The sequence below is a fragment of the Phoca vitulina genome, unplaced genomic scaffold, assembly GCF_004348235.1.
Source record: "Phoca vitulina isolate PV1807 unplaced genomic scaffold, GSC_HSeal_1.0 scaffold25, whole genome shotgun sequence".
Taxonomy (NCBI): Eukaryota; Metazoa; Chordata; class Mammalia; order Carnivora; family Phocidae; genus Phoca; species Phoca vitulina.
In genome coordinates this window covers 41,361,323-41,377,121 of record NW_022589728.1, presented here as the reverse complement: position 1 = coordinate 41,377,121, position 15,799 = coordinate 41,361,323, and the positions used below count along the sequence as shown (strand labels likewise).

Below are 15,799 nucleotides of genomic sequence, written 5' to 3'. Positions count from 1 at the left end.
CAGCCCAGTCAAGGGACCAAATCACAGGTCGGAAGATAGTTTGGTAAATCTGGAATCAGAAACAGGAGTTGGATGCCGTGGGGAGATATTTTCATCCTGCTAGGCTAACCAAACAGATGACTGTTTCTGCAGGGGAGGGATACATCAGTCCAGCAAATAGGGGTGGGGGTCAAGAAATGGAGTTCTCATCAGCCCTCCTAAGAAAGCACTGAATAAAAGGCAACAATTCTCACCCTCTAGTCTTCTTTTAAAGCAAATCTCCATAAGCACAATTTGTAGAAGTATTTTGGTTATAAGTATCTAAAAGCCCAACTCAATCTGGCTTAGGAAATGTATTTGCTCACAGAACTGAAAATCTAAGGGCAGAAGACGTGGCCTCACCATGGCCAGATTGCGGTTCAGATCATTTCTTCCTCTCCATATATTATGTAATTCTCAATCTCCACATGGAAGCAAGATGGCTACAGCTACTGCAGCCACAAGGTTCAAGTTCAAGTACAACACGGAAAAAAAAAAAAGAGCCTCTTTATAGTGGCTTCAGTTTAACTGGCTTAAATTAGTTGCTCACCTTTGAACCAATCATGAGGCAAGAGGAATGTGAAATGCTGCTTGGCGTGGGCCTACCTCAGGTACTGTTCCTCTTGAGGCAAAGGTGGAGCCCTAGACACTTCATGTCTTGTGGACGGGTGGATGCCCAAATAAACAAAAGGTACTCTTGCTGAAAAAAATGGGGAATAGATGTAAGTAGACAAATATCTACTCAACTATGGCTCCATGCCCGATACAGTTAAGGTATCAGTTGACAATGTTAGTTTTCTTCTGACAATAACCACGTTCCAGGCATGCCTTCCTCAGGATACACCCCGCAGTCAGCTTCTTTGAGCTTGGGGTCTCCCCCAAACCATTTCTTACCACGGAAACTTCTGCAGTGGACTAAACTTTAACATGAGTGGTTTCGTTTCCCCAGCATTATTTTAAAAAGAAGGGAGCAGGTGAGCTCACCCAGCCTCTGAAAAAGGCCAACACCATCCAAAAGAGACAAAAATCTCAACAAAAGGAGGAACTTGCCCCCTGAGAACACAGAGTTACCAGAACAATGAGGACGTGAAAATTAGGGATTTCAGATCCTCAGAGACACATTCAGCGTCAGCTCCAAGCTGGAATTGCCTGGGAGCTTTTATGAGTCCAGTACCCACTGCTCCCCAGACCACCCCATGAGGTCCCCGGACTTAACTGCTCCCCGGACTTCACTACCCCCCAGGTAAGTCAGAATTTCTTGGGATGCAAACATCAATATTTTTAAAGTTCCCAAGTGATTCCAGTGTGCAGCCAAGGTTGATTTCAGCTCTCCAGTAGGGAATCCCATTCGTGAAATGAAAACAGAAGGTTATAAAACAACAACACATGGTTGTAAGAAAGAGTCCGCTAATGATGCTGAAAATAAAATACAAAGCATTGTTGACAGAAAAAGTTAATAATGACCTGAATATCTTACTGGAGATGACCTTGAAGGCAGTCTTTTCAGATGAGCCATTTCCCAGCGCTCCTTCAGCTTCTTTCCTCCTCCCTGCCCTCCCTCCCTCCCTTTCTCTATCCCTAATCCTAGGCCCTGTAAGTACGGTCAAAAGAGCACCATACAAAAGTCTAGCAAACAAAAGCGACAAAGTTTCCAGGAGACCAGCAGCTGCAGGTCACAGGAGTTCTGTGAATGTGTGCTCTCTTCAACTGCCTTGGCTCCCCTCTGCCTGAGCCTTGGTGGGATTCGAACTCAGGGCCTGGGAGGCGCACCTGGAACTTTCAGTGAGGGTACACACAGGGAAGCCTTGGAAGAAGGAATAGTTCGGTAGACATCTCACTATGCCTTCATCTGCTCTTTTCTCCTCCCACACCTCCCTCCTAGGAAGATAAAATCTGGCTAAAATGATCAGTTAAGATAGCTTGAAAGGGGAAAATAGACTCAAGAAAGCCACCTGCAGAGTGTGAATGAAAGGGGGCCCTCCATCCCATGCATACCCCCTCTCTGTCCCTGCCTGGCCCCAGCAGCTTCAGGGAGGGCAGAGAAAGGCTAACCCTTATCCTAGGGGCAACCCAGCATTTGGATGACCCAGGTGGGGCTGGCAAACCCTCCCGCAGAAAGACAGCAGTGAAGAGCTGCCATTTTGGAAACAAAGCTGGGTTTGACTTCCTGGCTGCCACTTACTCGTGTGGGAGCTAGAATGCCTTGGGTTTGAATTTCAGGTCAATGCTTGAGGCAAATGTCTTCACCGAGACATTCAGAGACTCAGTACCTGTTCTGGGGGTAATATCACCCACCTCCTAGCGCAGGGCTAAATATTAAACTGGGTCATGTAGAGCCCCTAGCACAGGCGAGATACTCAACAGATGGTCAGTCAGTCTGCCCTTCTGAAAGAACCCCTACTACCAAGTCTCAGTTGCCAACCGGAAGCTGCTCTCTCGCTAGGAGCTAGGAGCTGAAACACACAGGTGATATCTGTAACATTCTCCAAACTATTTTATAAGCATGTGCTCTTGCTATGCACATATGTTTCACATATTTACAATACCCCATGGATATCTATTTTTAGGGGTGTAAAAACATCTGGATTTATACAGCTTCCCCCAGATGTTTTTCTATACATTGGATTTAATATTACCCACAATAAAAGGAGTGAATTTCGTTTGGGAGGGACCATTAGCACTTTGAGTCTACAAAGACCCTCAGAAAAAGATAGATCTGTCCACCAATAAACTTGCATCTGAGGGATCTTGGGCTAGGGGGATCTTGCTGTTAGCATATTCATGTGCATGAGACTTATATCAGACGTTCCTTGCAATCATTTTTTTTTTATTTTATTTATTTATTTGACAGAGAGAGAGACAGAGAGAGAGCACAAGCCGGGGGAGAGGCAGGCAGAGGGAGAAGCAGGCTTCCCCCTGAGCAGGGAGCCTGATGCGGAACTCGATCCCAGGACCCTGGGATCATGACCTGAACTGAAGGCAGACACTTAACCGACTGAGCCACCCAGGCGTCCCCTTGCAATCATTTTTTAATTGAACTTTTTATGTTGAGGTAACTGTAGATTCTCATGCAGTTGTAAGAAATAATACAAAGAGATCTCAGGTATCCTTTACCAGTTTCCCCCAACGGTAACTGTAGTACAAGATCAGAATCAGGATATTGACTGTGAAAGAGTCAAGATACAGAACATTTCCATGGCCACAAGGATCCCTTTTGCTGCCCTTTTATAGCCACACCTACCTCTGTCCCCTCCTTAACCCCTGGCCACCACTAATGTGTTCTTCTTATCCATAATTTCATTCTTGTCATTTCAAGAATGTTGTATAAATGGAACGATAGAGTATGTAACTTTGGGGGTTGACTTTTTTTCACTCGGCATAACTCTCTGGAGATTCATCCAGGTCATTGCTTATATCAATAGCTTGTTCCCTGGGGCACCTGGGTGGATCAGTGGGTTAAGCATCTGACTCTAGATATCAGCTCAGGTCTTGATCTCAGGGTCATGAGTTCAAGCCCCGAATTGGGCCCTGCACTGGGAGTGGAGCCTACTTAAAAAGTAAATAAATAAAATATATAAATATAAAAAATTTGTTCCCTTGTACTGCTGAGTACTATTCTATGGTATGAATGTACCACAGTTTGTTTAAACACTCACACATTGAAAGATGCCTGGGCTATTACAAATAAAGCTCCTGTAAACATTCATGTATGGGTTTTTGCGTGAACATGAGTCTTCATTTCTCTGGGATAAATGCTTGGGAGTGCAATTGCTGAGTCATGGGATAGTTGCATGTTTAGTTTTAAAAGAAATGGCCAAACTGTTTTCCAGAGTGGTTGCGCCATGTTACATTCCTACTAGCAATGTCTGCATGATCCAGTTTCTCTGCGACCTCACCAGACTTTGGTATTGTCACTATTTTTTGGTTTAGCCATTCTGATAGGTGGCCAGCATTATTTCACTATGATTTTAATTTGCATTTCTGTGATGGCTAATAATGTGGAACATCTTTTCATGTGTTTATCTGCCATCTGTATTCCTCTTTGGTGAAATGTCTCTTCATGGGTTGTACCCATTTTATAATTAGATTTTTTTTTTTAGTGTTGAGTTCTGAGAGTTCTTTATATATTCTAGATACTGGTTCTTTGTGGAATGTGTGGTTTGCAAATATTTGCTCCTGTCTTGTAGCTCCTCTTTTTATTCTTTTAATGGGGCCTTTCTCAGAGCAAGTTTGTAATGTTGATGAAGTTCAATTTAACCATTTTTCCCTTTATAGATCATACTTTCAGCGTTAAGTCTGAAAATCCTAGATTCTGAGATTTTTCTCCTATGTTCTATTCTAAAAGTTTTGTAGTTTCACATTTAAGTCCATGAGTTAATTTTTCTGTAAGATCTGAGACATAGGCCAAGATTTGGGGGATTCTTTTTGCTTGTTTTTGGCCCATGACGTCTAATTGTTCTAGCACCATTTGTTGAAATAAGGTTATCTGGGCCGCAAGGCATGGGATGATGGACGCCGCCTTCCTTAGGGCACAGCATGGCCGTTCCCCTGAGGTGATGCCACTACTGGGGCCCTACACAGGCAGGCTAGCTCCCAGGCCCTTCTCCAGGAAATTTCCTCCTCTCCCTCCCTCCTTGGAACCACAGGCCTCACCCACCTCCACCTCTCCAGGGACATTCCGCATCACCTGTCACTTCACTGGGCTTCGGCTTTCCTGGGAGACTGGAGGAGCCACTGGTTTCAGGTGCCTCTGGGCTTCCCACTCCACAAGAATCCCTCCAGCCATAGGCACGAGAGCGTGGCTCCCTGCTTGAAGGGAAGAGAGAAGGGGCGCCTGGGTGGCTCAGTCGATTAAGCGTCTGCCTTCAGCTCAGGTCATGATCCCAGGGTCCCGGGATGGAGTCCTGCACTGGGCTCCCTGCTCAGTGGGGATCCTGCTTCTCCCTCTCCCCCTGCTTGTGCTCTGTCTCTCTCTCTCTCAAATAAATAAATAAAATCTTAAAAAAAAAAAAAAAAAGAAAGGAGGAGAAAAGGACACCCAGAGAAGGAAGAAACATAAATGAATACTTCAATATATTGTCACAGAACTATTTTATGTTCTAGTTTTACTTGTGATGATTGCCTTATTAATAAGATAGGAAGAAAAAAATCAGTGCTTGCTTTTATTAATATTTTTATTTAACAAACACTTATATAGCAGGTGTCACATACCAGGTGCTGCCCAGAGCTGTTTACAAATACTGACTCGTTTAGTTCTCATAATGACTTTTATCAGGTAGGTAGGTCCTATCATTGTCCCCATTTCACAGAGGAGGAAAAAACTGCGACACAGAGAAATTAAGTAACTTGCTCCCTCGGGGTCACACAGCTGATAGTGGCAAAGCCAGGATTTGAATGCAGTTTGTCTTTAGACCTTGCAGTCCTAATTCAATGGTAATTACTGAGAGCTCCTCTTGAGAATTGAATTTTTTAAATGTACTCATCTTCATAATTAGAAGCTCATTTGCCTTTAGCTTGACCTTTATGATCTTTTTTTTTTTTTAAGATTTTATTTATTTATTTGACAGAGAGAGAGACAGCAAGAGAGGGAACACAGCAGGGGGAGTGGGAGAGGGAGAAGCAGGCTTCCCGAGGAGCAGGGAGCCCGATGCGGGGCTCCATCCCAGGACCCTGGGATCATGACCTGAGCCGAAGGCAGATGCTTAATGACTGAGCCACCCAGGCGCCCCAATGATCTTTTTTTTTTTTTTAATTTACATCTAATTAGCCAATGTAGAGTACATCACTAGTTTCAGATGTAGTGTTCAACAATTTATCAGTTGCGGATAACACTCAGTGCTATTTTAAAGATCACATCTTCACTCTCTAAATCAGTCTTTCATGCCATTGACTAAAACACTTCATCATTTTGAAAAATAACCTCTTTCATCTTTTCAGAGGATAGCTTTCCAGGAGAGCTTTCTGCCCGATGCTATCAGAGCCATTATTTTTCTTATGTAGCATTTGTCAAGTTGCTGCAATTTATAGATGGGGGAAGCAAGGTTGAAGTGACACAGCCAAGAAATAAGTAATAGCTGGTTGGTTTCACAACTAATACCACTGTTAATAACTAATACCACCTTTGCAGGTGAGTCGGAATTTTTCAAAACACATGTGAAATGTACGTAAAGGACTCTAGAAACAGAAGGTATGGTTGTCTGTGGTCTCCATCCATGAGAAACCCTAACACAGAAGCATTCCCACCAGCCTGACCCTGACACCACCGCAAGAACGTCCAAAGCCAGTCTTGGCCAAATAGGTGGGCTAGAGAAGCGGCCCCAGAGGAGAGGAAAGGAGAGGAGTGACCCACTGTCACTGCCCAAGTGCTTCCAAGCAGAGGCTGCACCAAACCTCTTAGAGCAGGAAGTTAGGTGACGCACATTGTTCAGAAGCTTCAGCTCGATCCTCCAATTCTAGTAGCTGTGGCTTGACTTTCATGCCTTTGCGGTCAAGGCCACCTCAACTCCAGCACTGGGGTCTCCAAGGAGAAGTCAAAAGTGACAGCTAAGCCTGCCCCCTGCCCCCACCCAGCGCCTGATCACTTTGACCCTAGGGCTGCAACAGGGCCCCCGAAGGCCCAACTGTGTGGCTGATGTCCACTTTGTGGCTCATTTTTGCTGTGATATTTTGGGATCCCAATTGTGTTTATACCTTTTGAGACTTTATTATTTACTCCCACAGAACAGTTGTTTTTTTTTTTAAGATTTTATTTATTTATATGACAGAGAGAGAGAGAGAAAGCACAAGCAGGGAGAGAGATACCAGGACCCTGGAATCACGACCTGAGCCAAAGGCAGATACTTAACTGACTGAGCCACCCAGGCACCCGTCCCACAGAACAGTTTTTTTAAGCTTTAGTTGGATGCAAACTCCTCAAGGACAGAAATTTCTGAATTATCTTTGTCATCCCAGGACTTGACAGAGAGAGGCCGGCACAGAACTCCACAAAGATGTGCTGCACGGAAGAAAGGTAGCCAGTCTTCCTGTGTGACCTGGAGGGGACATTTGGATAGGTTCCTTTTCCTGTAAGTATTTTTCCCATAGATAAGAGTATAAGGCATATACAATTTGCAGTCCTACTTTTGTTTTCAATGAACATGATATAGGCATTTTCCTGTGTGCTATAGTCTGAATAACTGTGCCCCCCACCCCAAATTTATATGTTGAAAACTTAATGCCCAAGGTGACGGTATTAAGAGGTAGAGCCTTTAGAGGGTCAGTAGGCCGTGAGGGTGGAACCCTCATAAAATGGGATTAGTGCTCTTATAAAAGAAACCCCAGAGAGCTCGCTTGTCTCTTTTATCATGTGAGGGTGCTATGAGAAGTCTGTGACCTCAAGAGGACCCTTACCGATCATGCTAGCACCCTGGTCTTGGGTTAGCAAGATAAATAAATTTCTGTTGTTTATAAGTGACCTAGTCTCTGGTATTTTTTTGTAGCAGCCCAAATGGACTAAGACACTGTATTACCACAAATTCTTCCCATTTTTTTTGTGTGTGCATGTGGTGTGCATGTGATTGATATTAATATTTGTGTGAATGTACCCACATTTTCTAAGCCTTTTTTTTTTTTTTTTTGGTGTTCAGCCTTTAGATTATTTCCTCCTATTAACTATTGTAAATAAAACTGTGGCCAGCCCTTTCATCTGCATTTTGGCCTGGTTTCTTAGGATTCCCTGAACTGGAATTGCTGGGTTAAAGGGAATAAACAGCTTTTGCTAATTTGATAGTTGAAAACACGTCATCTTGTGGTTTTAATCTGTATTTCTTTCCTTGTTAATGGTGCCAAACATTTTTCTTTATCTTTGTTTACTAACTGTATTTCCTCCTTTGTGAATTGTCTGTTCATGTCCTTTGTCCATTTACCTGGTAGGGTCTTAATGTTCCTCTTACCAATTTGTATAAGTTTTTTTCCATTTTAAAGATTCTAACCCTTCTTATATTTGCTGAAAACAATTTCCCTCTTTCTGTGGCCTTGGGTTTTAATGCTATAGTGTTTGTTTATTGATATAGATATTTTCTAATTTTTTATAACTTATTTTTTCTATATTTTTAATAACTTTCTCCCATACTTCTATTTTTTTTAAAGATTTTATTTATTTATTTGAGAGAAAGAAAGAGTACGCATGCAAGAGAACACAAGCAGGGGAAGCGGCAGAGGGAGAGGGAGAGGGAGAAGCAGGCTCCCAGCTGAGCAGGGAGCCCCATATGGGGCTCAATCCCAGGACCCCAAGATCATGACCAAAGGCAGACACTTAACCGACTGGGCCACCCAGTCGCCCCCCTCCTGTACTTCTATTGTTTCTAACATTGAAATTCTTGAAAGAGAGGCCCGTACCCACCAGGTCGCTTTTTGAAACTCCACTCTCTCCAAAATCCACCATCATCCAGCTATTGAGTCTAGGACTCTTTACAAGCTGCTCTCTATAAAGTCACCAATGACCTTCTACCACCTTTTAAATCTTGTGGCCCCCACCTGACCCCCTGGAGGCATCTGGAAGGTGGAGAGCACCTCTCCTCTTGGCCTCCAAGGTGGACCCTGTTAATTGCCTCCTCAGCACCATCTGCCCTTTCTCATTGGCTGCTCCTTCTCAGTCCCCTTCACCAGATCCTCCTAATCCTCCCATTTCCACAGGTTCTGAGAGATGTCTTCTCTTGTTCATTAAGTCTTATTCCTTAGGTGATTAATCTCATTTAGTCCTGTGGCTATACATGCCAACTCCATGCTGGTGACTCCCAAATTTCTATTGCCAACCTGAACCTCACCCCTGAACTCCATACTCCAGCTTCCTCTGCAACATCTCCACTTGGCTATCTAATAGGCAACCCAAACTTAACATGGCCACAAGACCAAAGTCAGATCCTTGATTTAGTCTCCTAGACTCGTCCTCCCTGTCCCAGCAAACGGCAACCTCAACCTTACAGATGCTCACACTAGCTTTGGAGTCATCTTTGACTCCACTCTGTCATACCCTAAAGCCAGTCTATTGGCAAATCTTATCAAATGTATCTGGAATCTAATCACTTCTCACTTCTGCCAATCCAAGACTCCATTATCTCTCACCTGGGCTACTGCAGTAGAATCCCACCTGGTCTTCCTGCTTTCACTCTTGGCCCTTGTATCATCTGTTCCCCATACCACAGCCTTTTAAAAGTAAGGTAAATCATATCACACCATGCTTGGAAACCTCCAATAAAGTCTTTACCATGTCCTATTAAGTCTGTACCTATTGTCTCCCACCCCACCTTTTTGACTGTCTTCTCCCTTGCTTACTCCGCTCCAGCCAAGTTGGTTGTGTGATTCATTCAAGATAACCAAGCATGCTCCCACCTCAGAGAGTGCACACCTGTTCTTCCCTCTACCTGGAATGCTCTTCCACAGCTACCCTTGCTGCCTCATCTGCTTCAGACTCTACTCAAATGTCATCTAATGAAAGAGGCCTTCCCTTACTCTGCTTTATTTTTCTTCATAGCACTTATTGTCACCTACATATGATGTATCTATTTATTGTTTATTGTCTATCTCCACTGACTAGAATATGGCTCTGTGGTAGAAACCTCAAAGTGGTTCCCCATGATCCTCACCTTCCAGTATTCATGCCCTTATATAATCCCCTCCCCTTGAGTGTGAGCTGAACCTAGTGACTTATTTCACAACAAATACAATATGGAAAAAGTGACTGGACATCACTTCTAAGATTAGGTTACAAAACACTAACTGTTATCCTGTTTCTTACTTGACCTCTGGCCCAATGGAAAGGCCCACATTGCAATGAGTTGATGTCTCTGGCTGACAACCAGGAAGACATGAGGCCAACAACTACATGAGTGAGCTGGGAAATAGATCCTCCCCTACTAGACCTTGAGATGACTACAGCCTTATGAGAGACCCCAAGCCAGAGGCACCCAGAGTCCCCAAGTCATGTCCAAATTCCTGATCCATAGAAACACTGAAATAATAAATGCTTGTTGTTTTAGGCCTCTGAGTTTTGGAGAAATGTGTTACACAGCAATAAATGACTAAAACAAGGTCCAGTGGAGCAGGATTCCTATTTATTTTATCCACATTATCCCCAACATCTAGAAAATTGCACACAGTAGCTACTCAGCAATATTTCTAAATGAATGACTGAATTTCAGTTGTGCTAGGAAGACAGACTGTTTTGCTCTGGACAATGTGGTGTGCCTATGCGAGTACTGGAAACTACTTCAACCATTTTATTACCATTTGTTAAACCACCCTAAATGCAAAGCCAACACAGAGTGGGCAGAGACAAGAAAATACAGTCACAGAGTCAGAAACCCAATGAACACACCTGCCCTACTTGTAAATTTTTTGGTTACTTGAGCAAAATTTAAACTAGCTTGGGCTGACTTTTCAATAATTTGAAATGAAAAGCATCCCAACTACTACAGTTTTTATGGCATCATTCTCTCCCCTGTCCCCAAATGTTCTTCTTTATCTCTTTTTTCCTCTGCCTACACCCTTAGTGGTAGAGATTACAGTTGTCTACCCAGTTTCCATTCTCCCTTCTTCTCTAACAAGAGAATCCTGATTTAGTGAGAGCAGTAAGGGGTCTAGCTAAAGAACTACATTTCCCAGCCTCCCTTGAAGATAGGTCATGTGACTAAGTTCTGGCTAGTGTAAGCAGAAATTATGGGGTGGGTCTTCTGGAAAGACTTCCTTGAAAGCAGGCTCACTTGGCTGCCCTCTTCCGCTTCCCTGCTTCTTGAAATGTGATGGTGGGACCTAATGTGGCCATTTTATGATTGAAGCAAATTTGAGGATGAAAAACACACACTAAATATGGTGGAAGAAAAGAGAGGGCCTAGCTCTCTAATGAAGCCAACGTACTAACCCTGAGAACCCCACCTCAGAACTTCTGTGATGAGAGAAATAAAAATCCTAATTTTGTTCCTTGTTTTTTCTGTTATCAATAATGTAGGTGACATAACCCTTAAATATGAACTTCCCCGGAGTCTGTCCTCGTCTTCTCTTTTCATGCACACACTTTTCCCAGCTCATCTCATCTACTCCCATGACTCCAGGAAACATCTACATAATAAAGACTCCTAAACTGATGCCTGCACCTCCTGCCTATTTCCCAAGCTCTAGACCCGGATCCCAACTAGATGGCCCTATAGAAGCATTTTGGGGATAGCATGGATTGTGGAGTCAGGGAGGGATAGTTGCCAACCCTGACTTCATTACTCTGAGTGACCTTGGGTGAGCAACAGCATCTCTGAGCCGTAGTGTTCTTATCTGAGATGTAATGAACCTAATACTACTATTCCATAGGGTTTTTAATAACACAAATCTATGTAAAACGGTGCTTGGCATATAACCAGTGCTAGATACCTTTAATTCTCTCGTTCCTATCACCCATCCCCACCCTCCACCCATATCCACTATCTTCTGTCTTCTTACCTTCAGTTAAAAGCTTCACCAACTGCCCAGCCTCCCAAGATAGAAATCTTGGAATCTTCTTCAGCTTCTCTCTGTCAGTCCCCATCATTCCCTCATAGCCAATCAGTGACCAAATTCTGTTGATTCTGTCCTAGAACCGTGACCATGCTTTTCTATCTCCATTATTACTCTTATTTCTATGGCCAATCATAGGCTCTCTACAACTGAACCTCCCACCCTTCTATCAGAATTGTCCCTTTGAAAAACAAAACAAAACAAAACAGGACCTTGTATCAGCATAGCTTATGGACCTTTCCTGAATTTTCTTGCCTACGGAATAAAATCCAAATTTAACAAATGGTCATCCAAGGCTGTCTCATTGCATCCCCTTCAGCCTCTCGCTCCTCTTTCCCCAGGTACTCACCATTCTCAGGCCCTTTCCCGACTCTGTCTTCACATCTCTTGGGATGTGTATGTCCTGCCCTTGGTCCTTTAAACCACACCATCACCATCGATATGTGGCCTAATAACTAACTATTTGAAAGTTTAAACTTTTCTCCCTGCACTTCCTCCTCTTCCTCCCCTCATTCTAAAAGGTTCTGTCCTTCGTATCAGGGGAGGTTGGGCAGGTGGATAGCAGAGTTGGCTTGGAGACACTTGCCTTCCTGGCTTGTATATCCCGAGCCCTAAGCCCATTGAGCTGAAGAGGTGAGAGTGTGCATCTGTTGGAAACAGGGCTAGAGGGAGGTATTTCCCCAAAACCAAGAAGAGATGCCTGAGCCTGGGGAGAAGAAAGAGGTCTCTGGGGCCCCAGCAGCAGAGACCTTTAACCTGCTTTCTAGATGCACCAGAGGATGTTAAATGCCATTTCCACTTGGTGGAAATACCCATGATACACCAGGGAGAAGGGATTCAACGGCCAGGGTTTTGTGCCATTTAGACAGTGGTGCAGGGGACTGCACGCCCTGCAGGCTGAGTAACACACCAGGATTTTAACACAGCTTTGGGTGCAAGGGCAAGCCCCAGGAGGGACCAAGACTGAATTTCCTACAAGCCTTACAAGATGGGGGCTGAGGGCAAAATGAAGTTGAATGATAAGAAATCGTGAAATGGGATAGTTGGTGCCCTGAGTTACCTACTTGCTTGAGAAGCAAGCCTTGACCCATCCTCTTGGGCTCCTGCCCTGCTCCTCCCCGCTTGCCCTCTGATCTCTTGTTCTTGTCTTTCTGCCCCAGATCTCTGGTTCTCTAGACCTGCTGTCAGGAATTTTTGCCAATCCTCACAACTTCTCCTGGTTCTCTGGACTTTGAGTTTCCTGCAGAGCTATTGACTCCGCCAGCAGCTAGTTCCAACATGCCCCCCACCCAGCCAGACCAGCCTCTGGCCCCAAAGGGTAGGAGCAAGAAGGGACACAGCACAGAAAGCTTTTTTTCCCTCTTCTCTACCTGGCAGAATGTTACTTATCTCTTAGGGCTTTGCTCAAATGTCACCTCCCGGGAGCCTTCCCTGATCTCCCTAGGCAGGGTTCCCTCCCTGGGTTTCATAGCATTTTGCTTATATCTCTGTGCTTTTCATGATGCATTATTATTTATGTATTTATAGTGTGTCTTTTTCACCTTGACTGTGAACACCTTGGGGGTAGGAACCATGTCTCGTTCACCTGGCACAATGTCAGCTGCAGAATAGGGCCTCACAAGTGCTTGTTAAATGCCACTTCTCATGCAGTCCCCCAGACTCTCACACATCGTTCTTTCCTGTTCCTCTGTATGGGGCAGAGATGCGTTTGGCTGCAAGTCACAGAGAACCTGACTACAGTGGCTTAAATAGAGATTTATTTTTCTCATGCAGCAAGAAGTCTGTAGGTAAGCAACTCAGGCCTGCCAGAGACGAAGCTTCTTCCTATCTTCCTATCTGGCTGGTTTTAATGAGTTGGTCCTCGGGTGGTTGCTATAGCTCCGAGCATTACATATAAGTTCTAAGCAGGAAGAGGTAGGGAGGATGGAGAGCCAAGGATGTCCCTTTCCATCGGGAAAGCACAGGTGTTCCCAGAAAACTTCTATTTACATCTCATTGGCCAAAACTATTCACATGACCACCCTGAGCTGCAAGGGGGGCTGGGAAGGAAGGGGAGGGCAAGGGAGAAAGTGGAGGGGAGGGGTGTGAATGAGAACATCCTTGGGCCTCACCCCAGGCCCACAGAACCACAAATGTTGGAAGTGGAGCCCAGCATTCTGTGCTGTGACAAGTCTTCTAAATGATTCTGATTCCGCTGAAGCTGGAGAACCGTAGTCATATATTATGGCCAGTTGTATGGTAGGGGAAAAAAAATCCTAGGCTAGAATTGAAATCGCCCAGATTTTTACTTTAATTTTTGCCACAGGCTAGCTGGGAGACGTGAGTTTTCTGATCTATAAAATGGGAATATTAACGGTTGCCCCGACTTCATTCACTGAATTGTTGTGAAGAACAATTTAAATATTGCAGATGAAAACGTATTAGAGGGTGCCTGGGTGGCTCAGTCGGTTAAGTGTCTGCCTTCGGCTCAGGTCATGATCTCAGGGTCCTGGGATTGAGTCTTGTATCGGGCTCTCTGCTCTGCGGAGAGCCTGTTTCTCCCTCTCCCCCTGTTCTTCTCTCTCTCTCTCTCTCTCTCTGTCAAATAAATAAATAAAATCTTAAAAAAAAAAAAGAAAAGAAAATCTATTGGAAAATGTAAGTCATTGGACAGTGGTACTGATTTCTGGAAATGTAGAAACTCTCAGGTCACAGTTTATGCAGCTGACGTCTTCAGCAGAGTACAAATGCCTGGGAAAAGCAAAACTATCTGCGAAAAGTAAGAAGAGATCGAAAAATTGTGACAGTAAGGGACAAAAATAGAAATTGAAACCACAGACGTTCAAAATACACTGTTATCAAAAACAAATGTTTGCAGCAGCCCCAGTTGTTGCTGCTGCAGGTGGTTTCCATGAGAGGAAAGAGGGCATAACGCGGTTTCAAAACAAATGCTTTGGAGGATAATGCAATGGAGCATTTAAGGGAAAGCGTTCGTAAGAAGATACAAAACAAATGTCAGGGATTTGGTGTTCTACCATTCGGATGCACCAAGCAGAGCGTCCGTCCCTCACTGTGTTCAGACTTGCTCCCCCAGTCCCTTGTTTATTCATTCCACAGCAGTCGCCCGCAACACAGACACTGAATGGTTTTCACCGGTGAATTTGGACAAGTCCCCAGCTGCTCCCGAGGCACCAGGAAAGTCAGTCAGGTGGACACACGCCTTCAGGTGAGCTTCTCAGGTAAGGACATTGCTGTGACCCAGATGGCAGAGCCGCGCCAACGTCAGGAGACCGGCCGGTGCACTCAGGTGAGAAGCACAGGGTCAAAAAGGAAGTGTAGACAACTCTGAATACACTTAAAAACAATGAATTGTACACTTCACATGGGTGATTCTGTGACATGTGAATTGTATCTCAATAAAGCTGTTAACAAAAAAAAAAGCGGGGGGGAGGTGCCTGGGTGGCTCAGTTGGTTAAACGTCTGCCTTCAGCTCAGGTCATGATCTCAGGGTCCTGGGATCGAGTCCCGTATGGGGCTCCCTGCTCAGCAGGGCGTCTGCTCCTCCCTCTGTCCCCCCCCCATGCTCGTGTGTGCTCTCTCTCTCTCTCAAATAAATAAATAAAATCTTAAAAAAAAAAAACAAAACAAAACAAAAAAATTTTAAAAAAAGGAAGTGTTTGCAGGAGACCCCGTGACCCAGAGGCTACGCAGCAGCTAAGAGACGCTGTGTGTGTAGGTGTCAGTTAAATTTGTACAAAATGTGAAGCCAAGGTTTATTTATTGATTTGTTTAACATCTGGGCCCCAACACGCAAGTGCTATGATAAGAGAGTTTGTAGAAGCAAAATCACAAAGCCACCTGCTTCTTGGTGCTGGGGAGAGAGGGTGGCGATCTGCCTATGAAAAGCTGATGATGTAACTACCTGAAATTGGTGGTGCCCTGTAGCCAAGCTCAGTTCAAATAAATAGGCCAATGCTGGGGCACAGATTGGAAATATTCAGCCACTTTCGGCTTCCTGAGGGTGTTTTAGTTCATCAGTGAGCCAAGTAGAGCCTCACCTGTTTCTCCTCCTTCCCCTTCTGTGAACCCCTCACGACCTCCCTCACCCCTGCAGGTGGTAGTAGGTGGCCAGGACAGCCGTAATTCCATATGTGAACATATTTCCTCAGTTGCGTTTTTCTCCTTCCTTCCTAGGGGACTGTTCTGGTTATGGCTGCTCCCAAGAACAGGGATTGAAATGTAGTCAGTGGGACAGGGTGTTTCGGGGTTAGGATTCCTGGGG

General features: G+C 44.5%; 1 long non-coding RNA gene across 1 annotated transcript; it reads left to right on the top strand.

Annotated features, from left to right (window-relative positions):
- The first annotated feature begins 6,982 nt into the window (after positions 1–6,982).
- On the top strand, positions 6,983–15,799 carry LOC116643042. Its single transcript, XR_004301466.1, has 3 exons — positions 6,983–7,082; positions 14,635–14,743; positions 15,712–15,799. It is a non-coding gene; the product is annotated as an uncharacterized LOC116643042 (long non-coding RNA).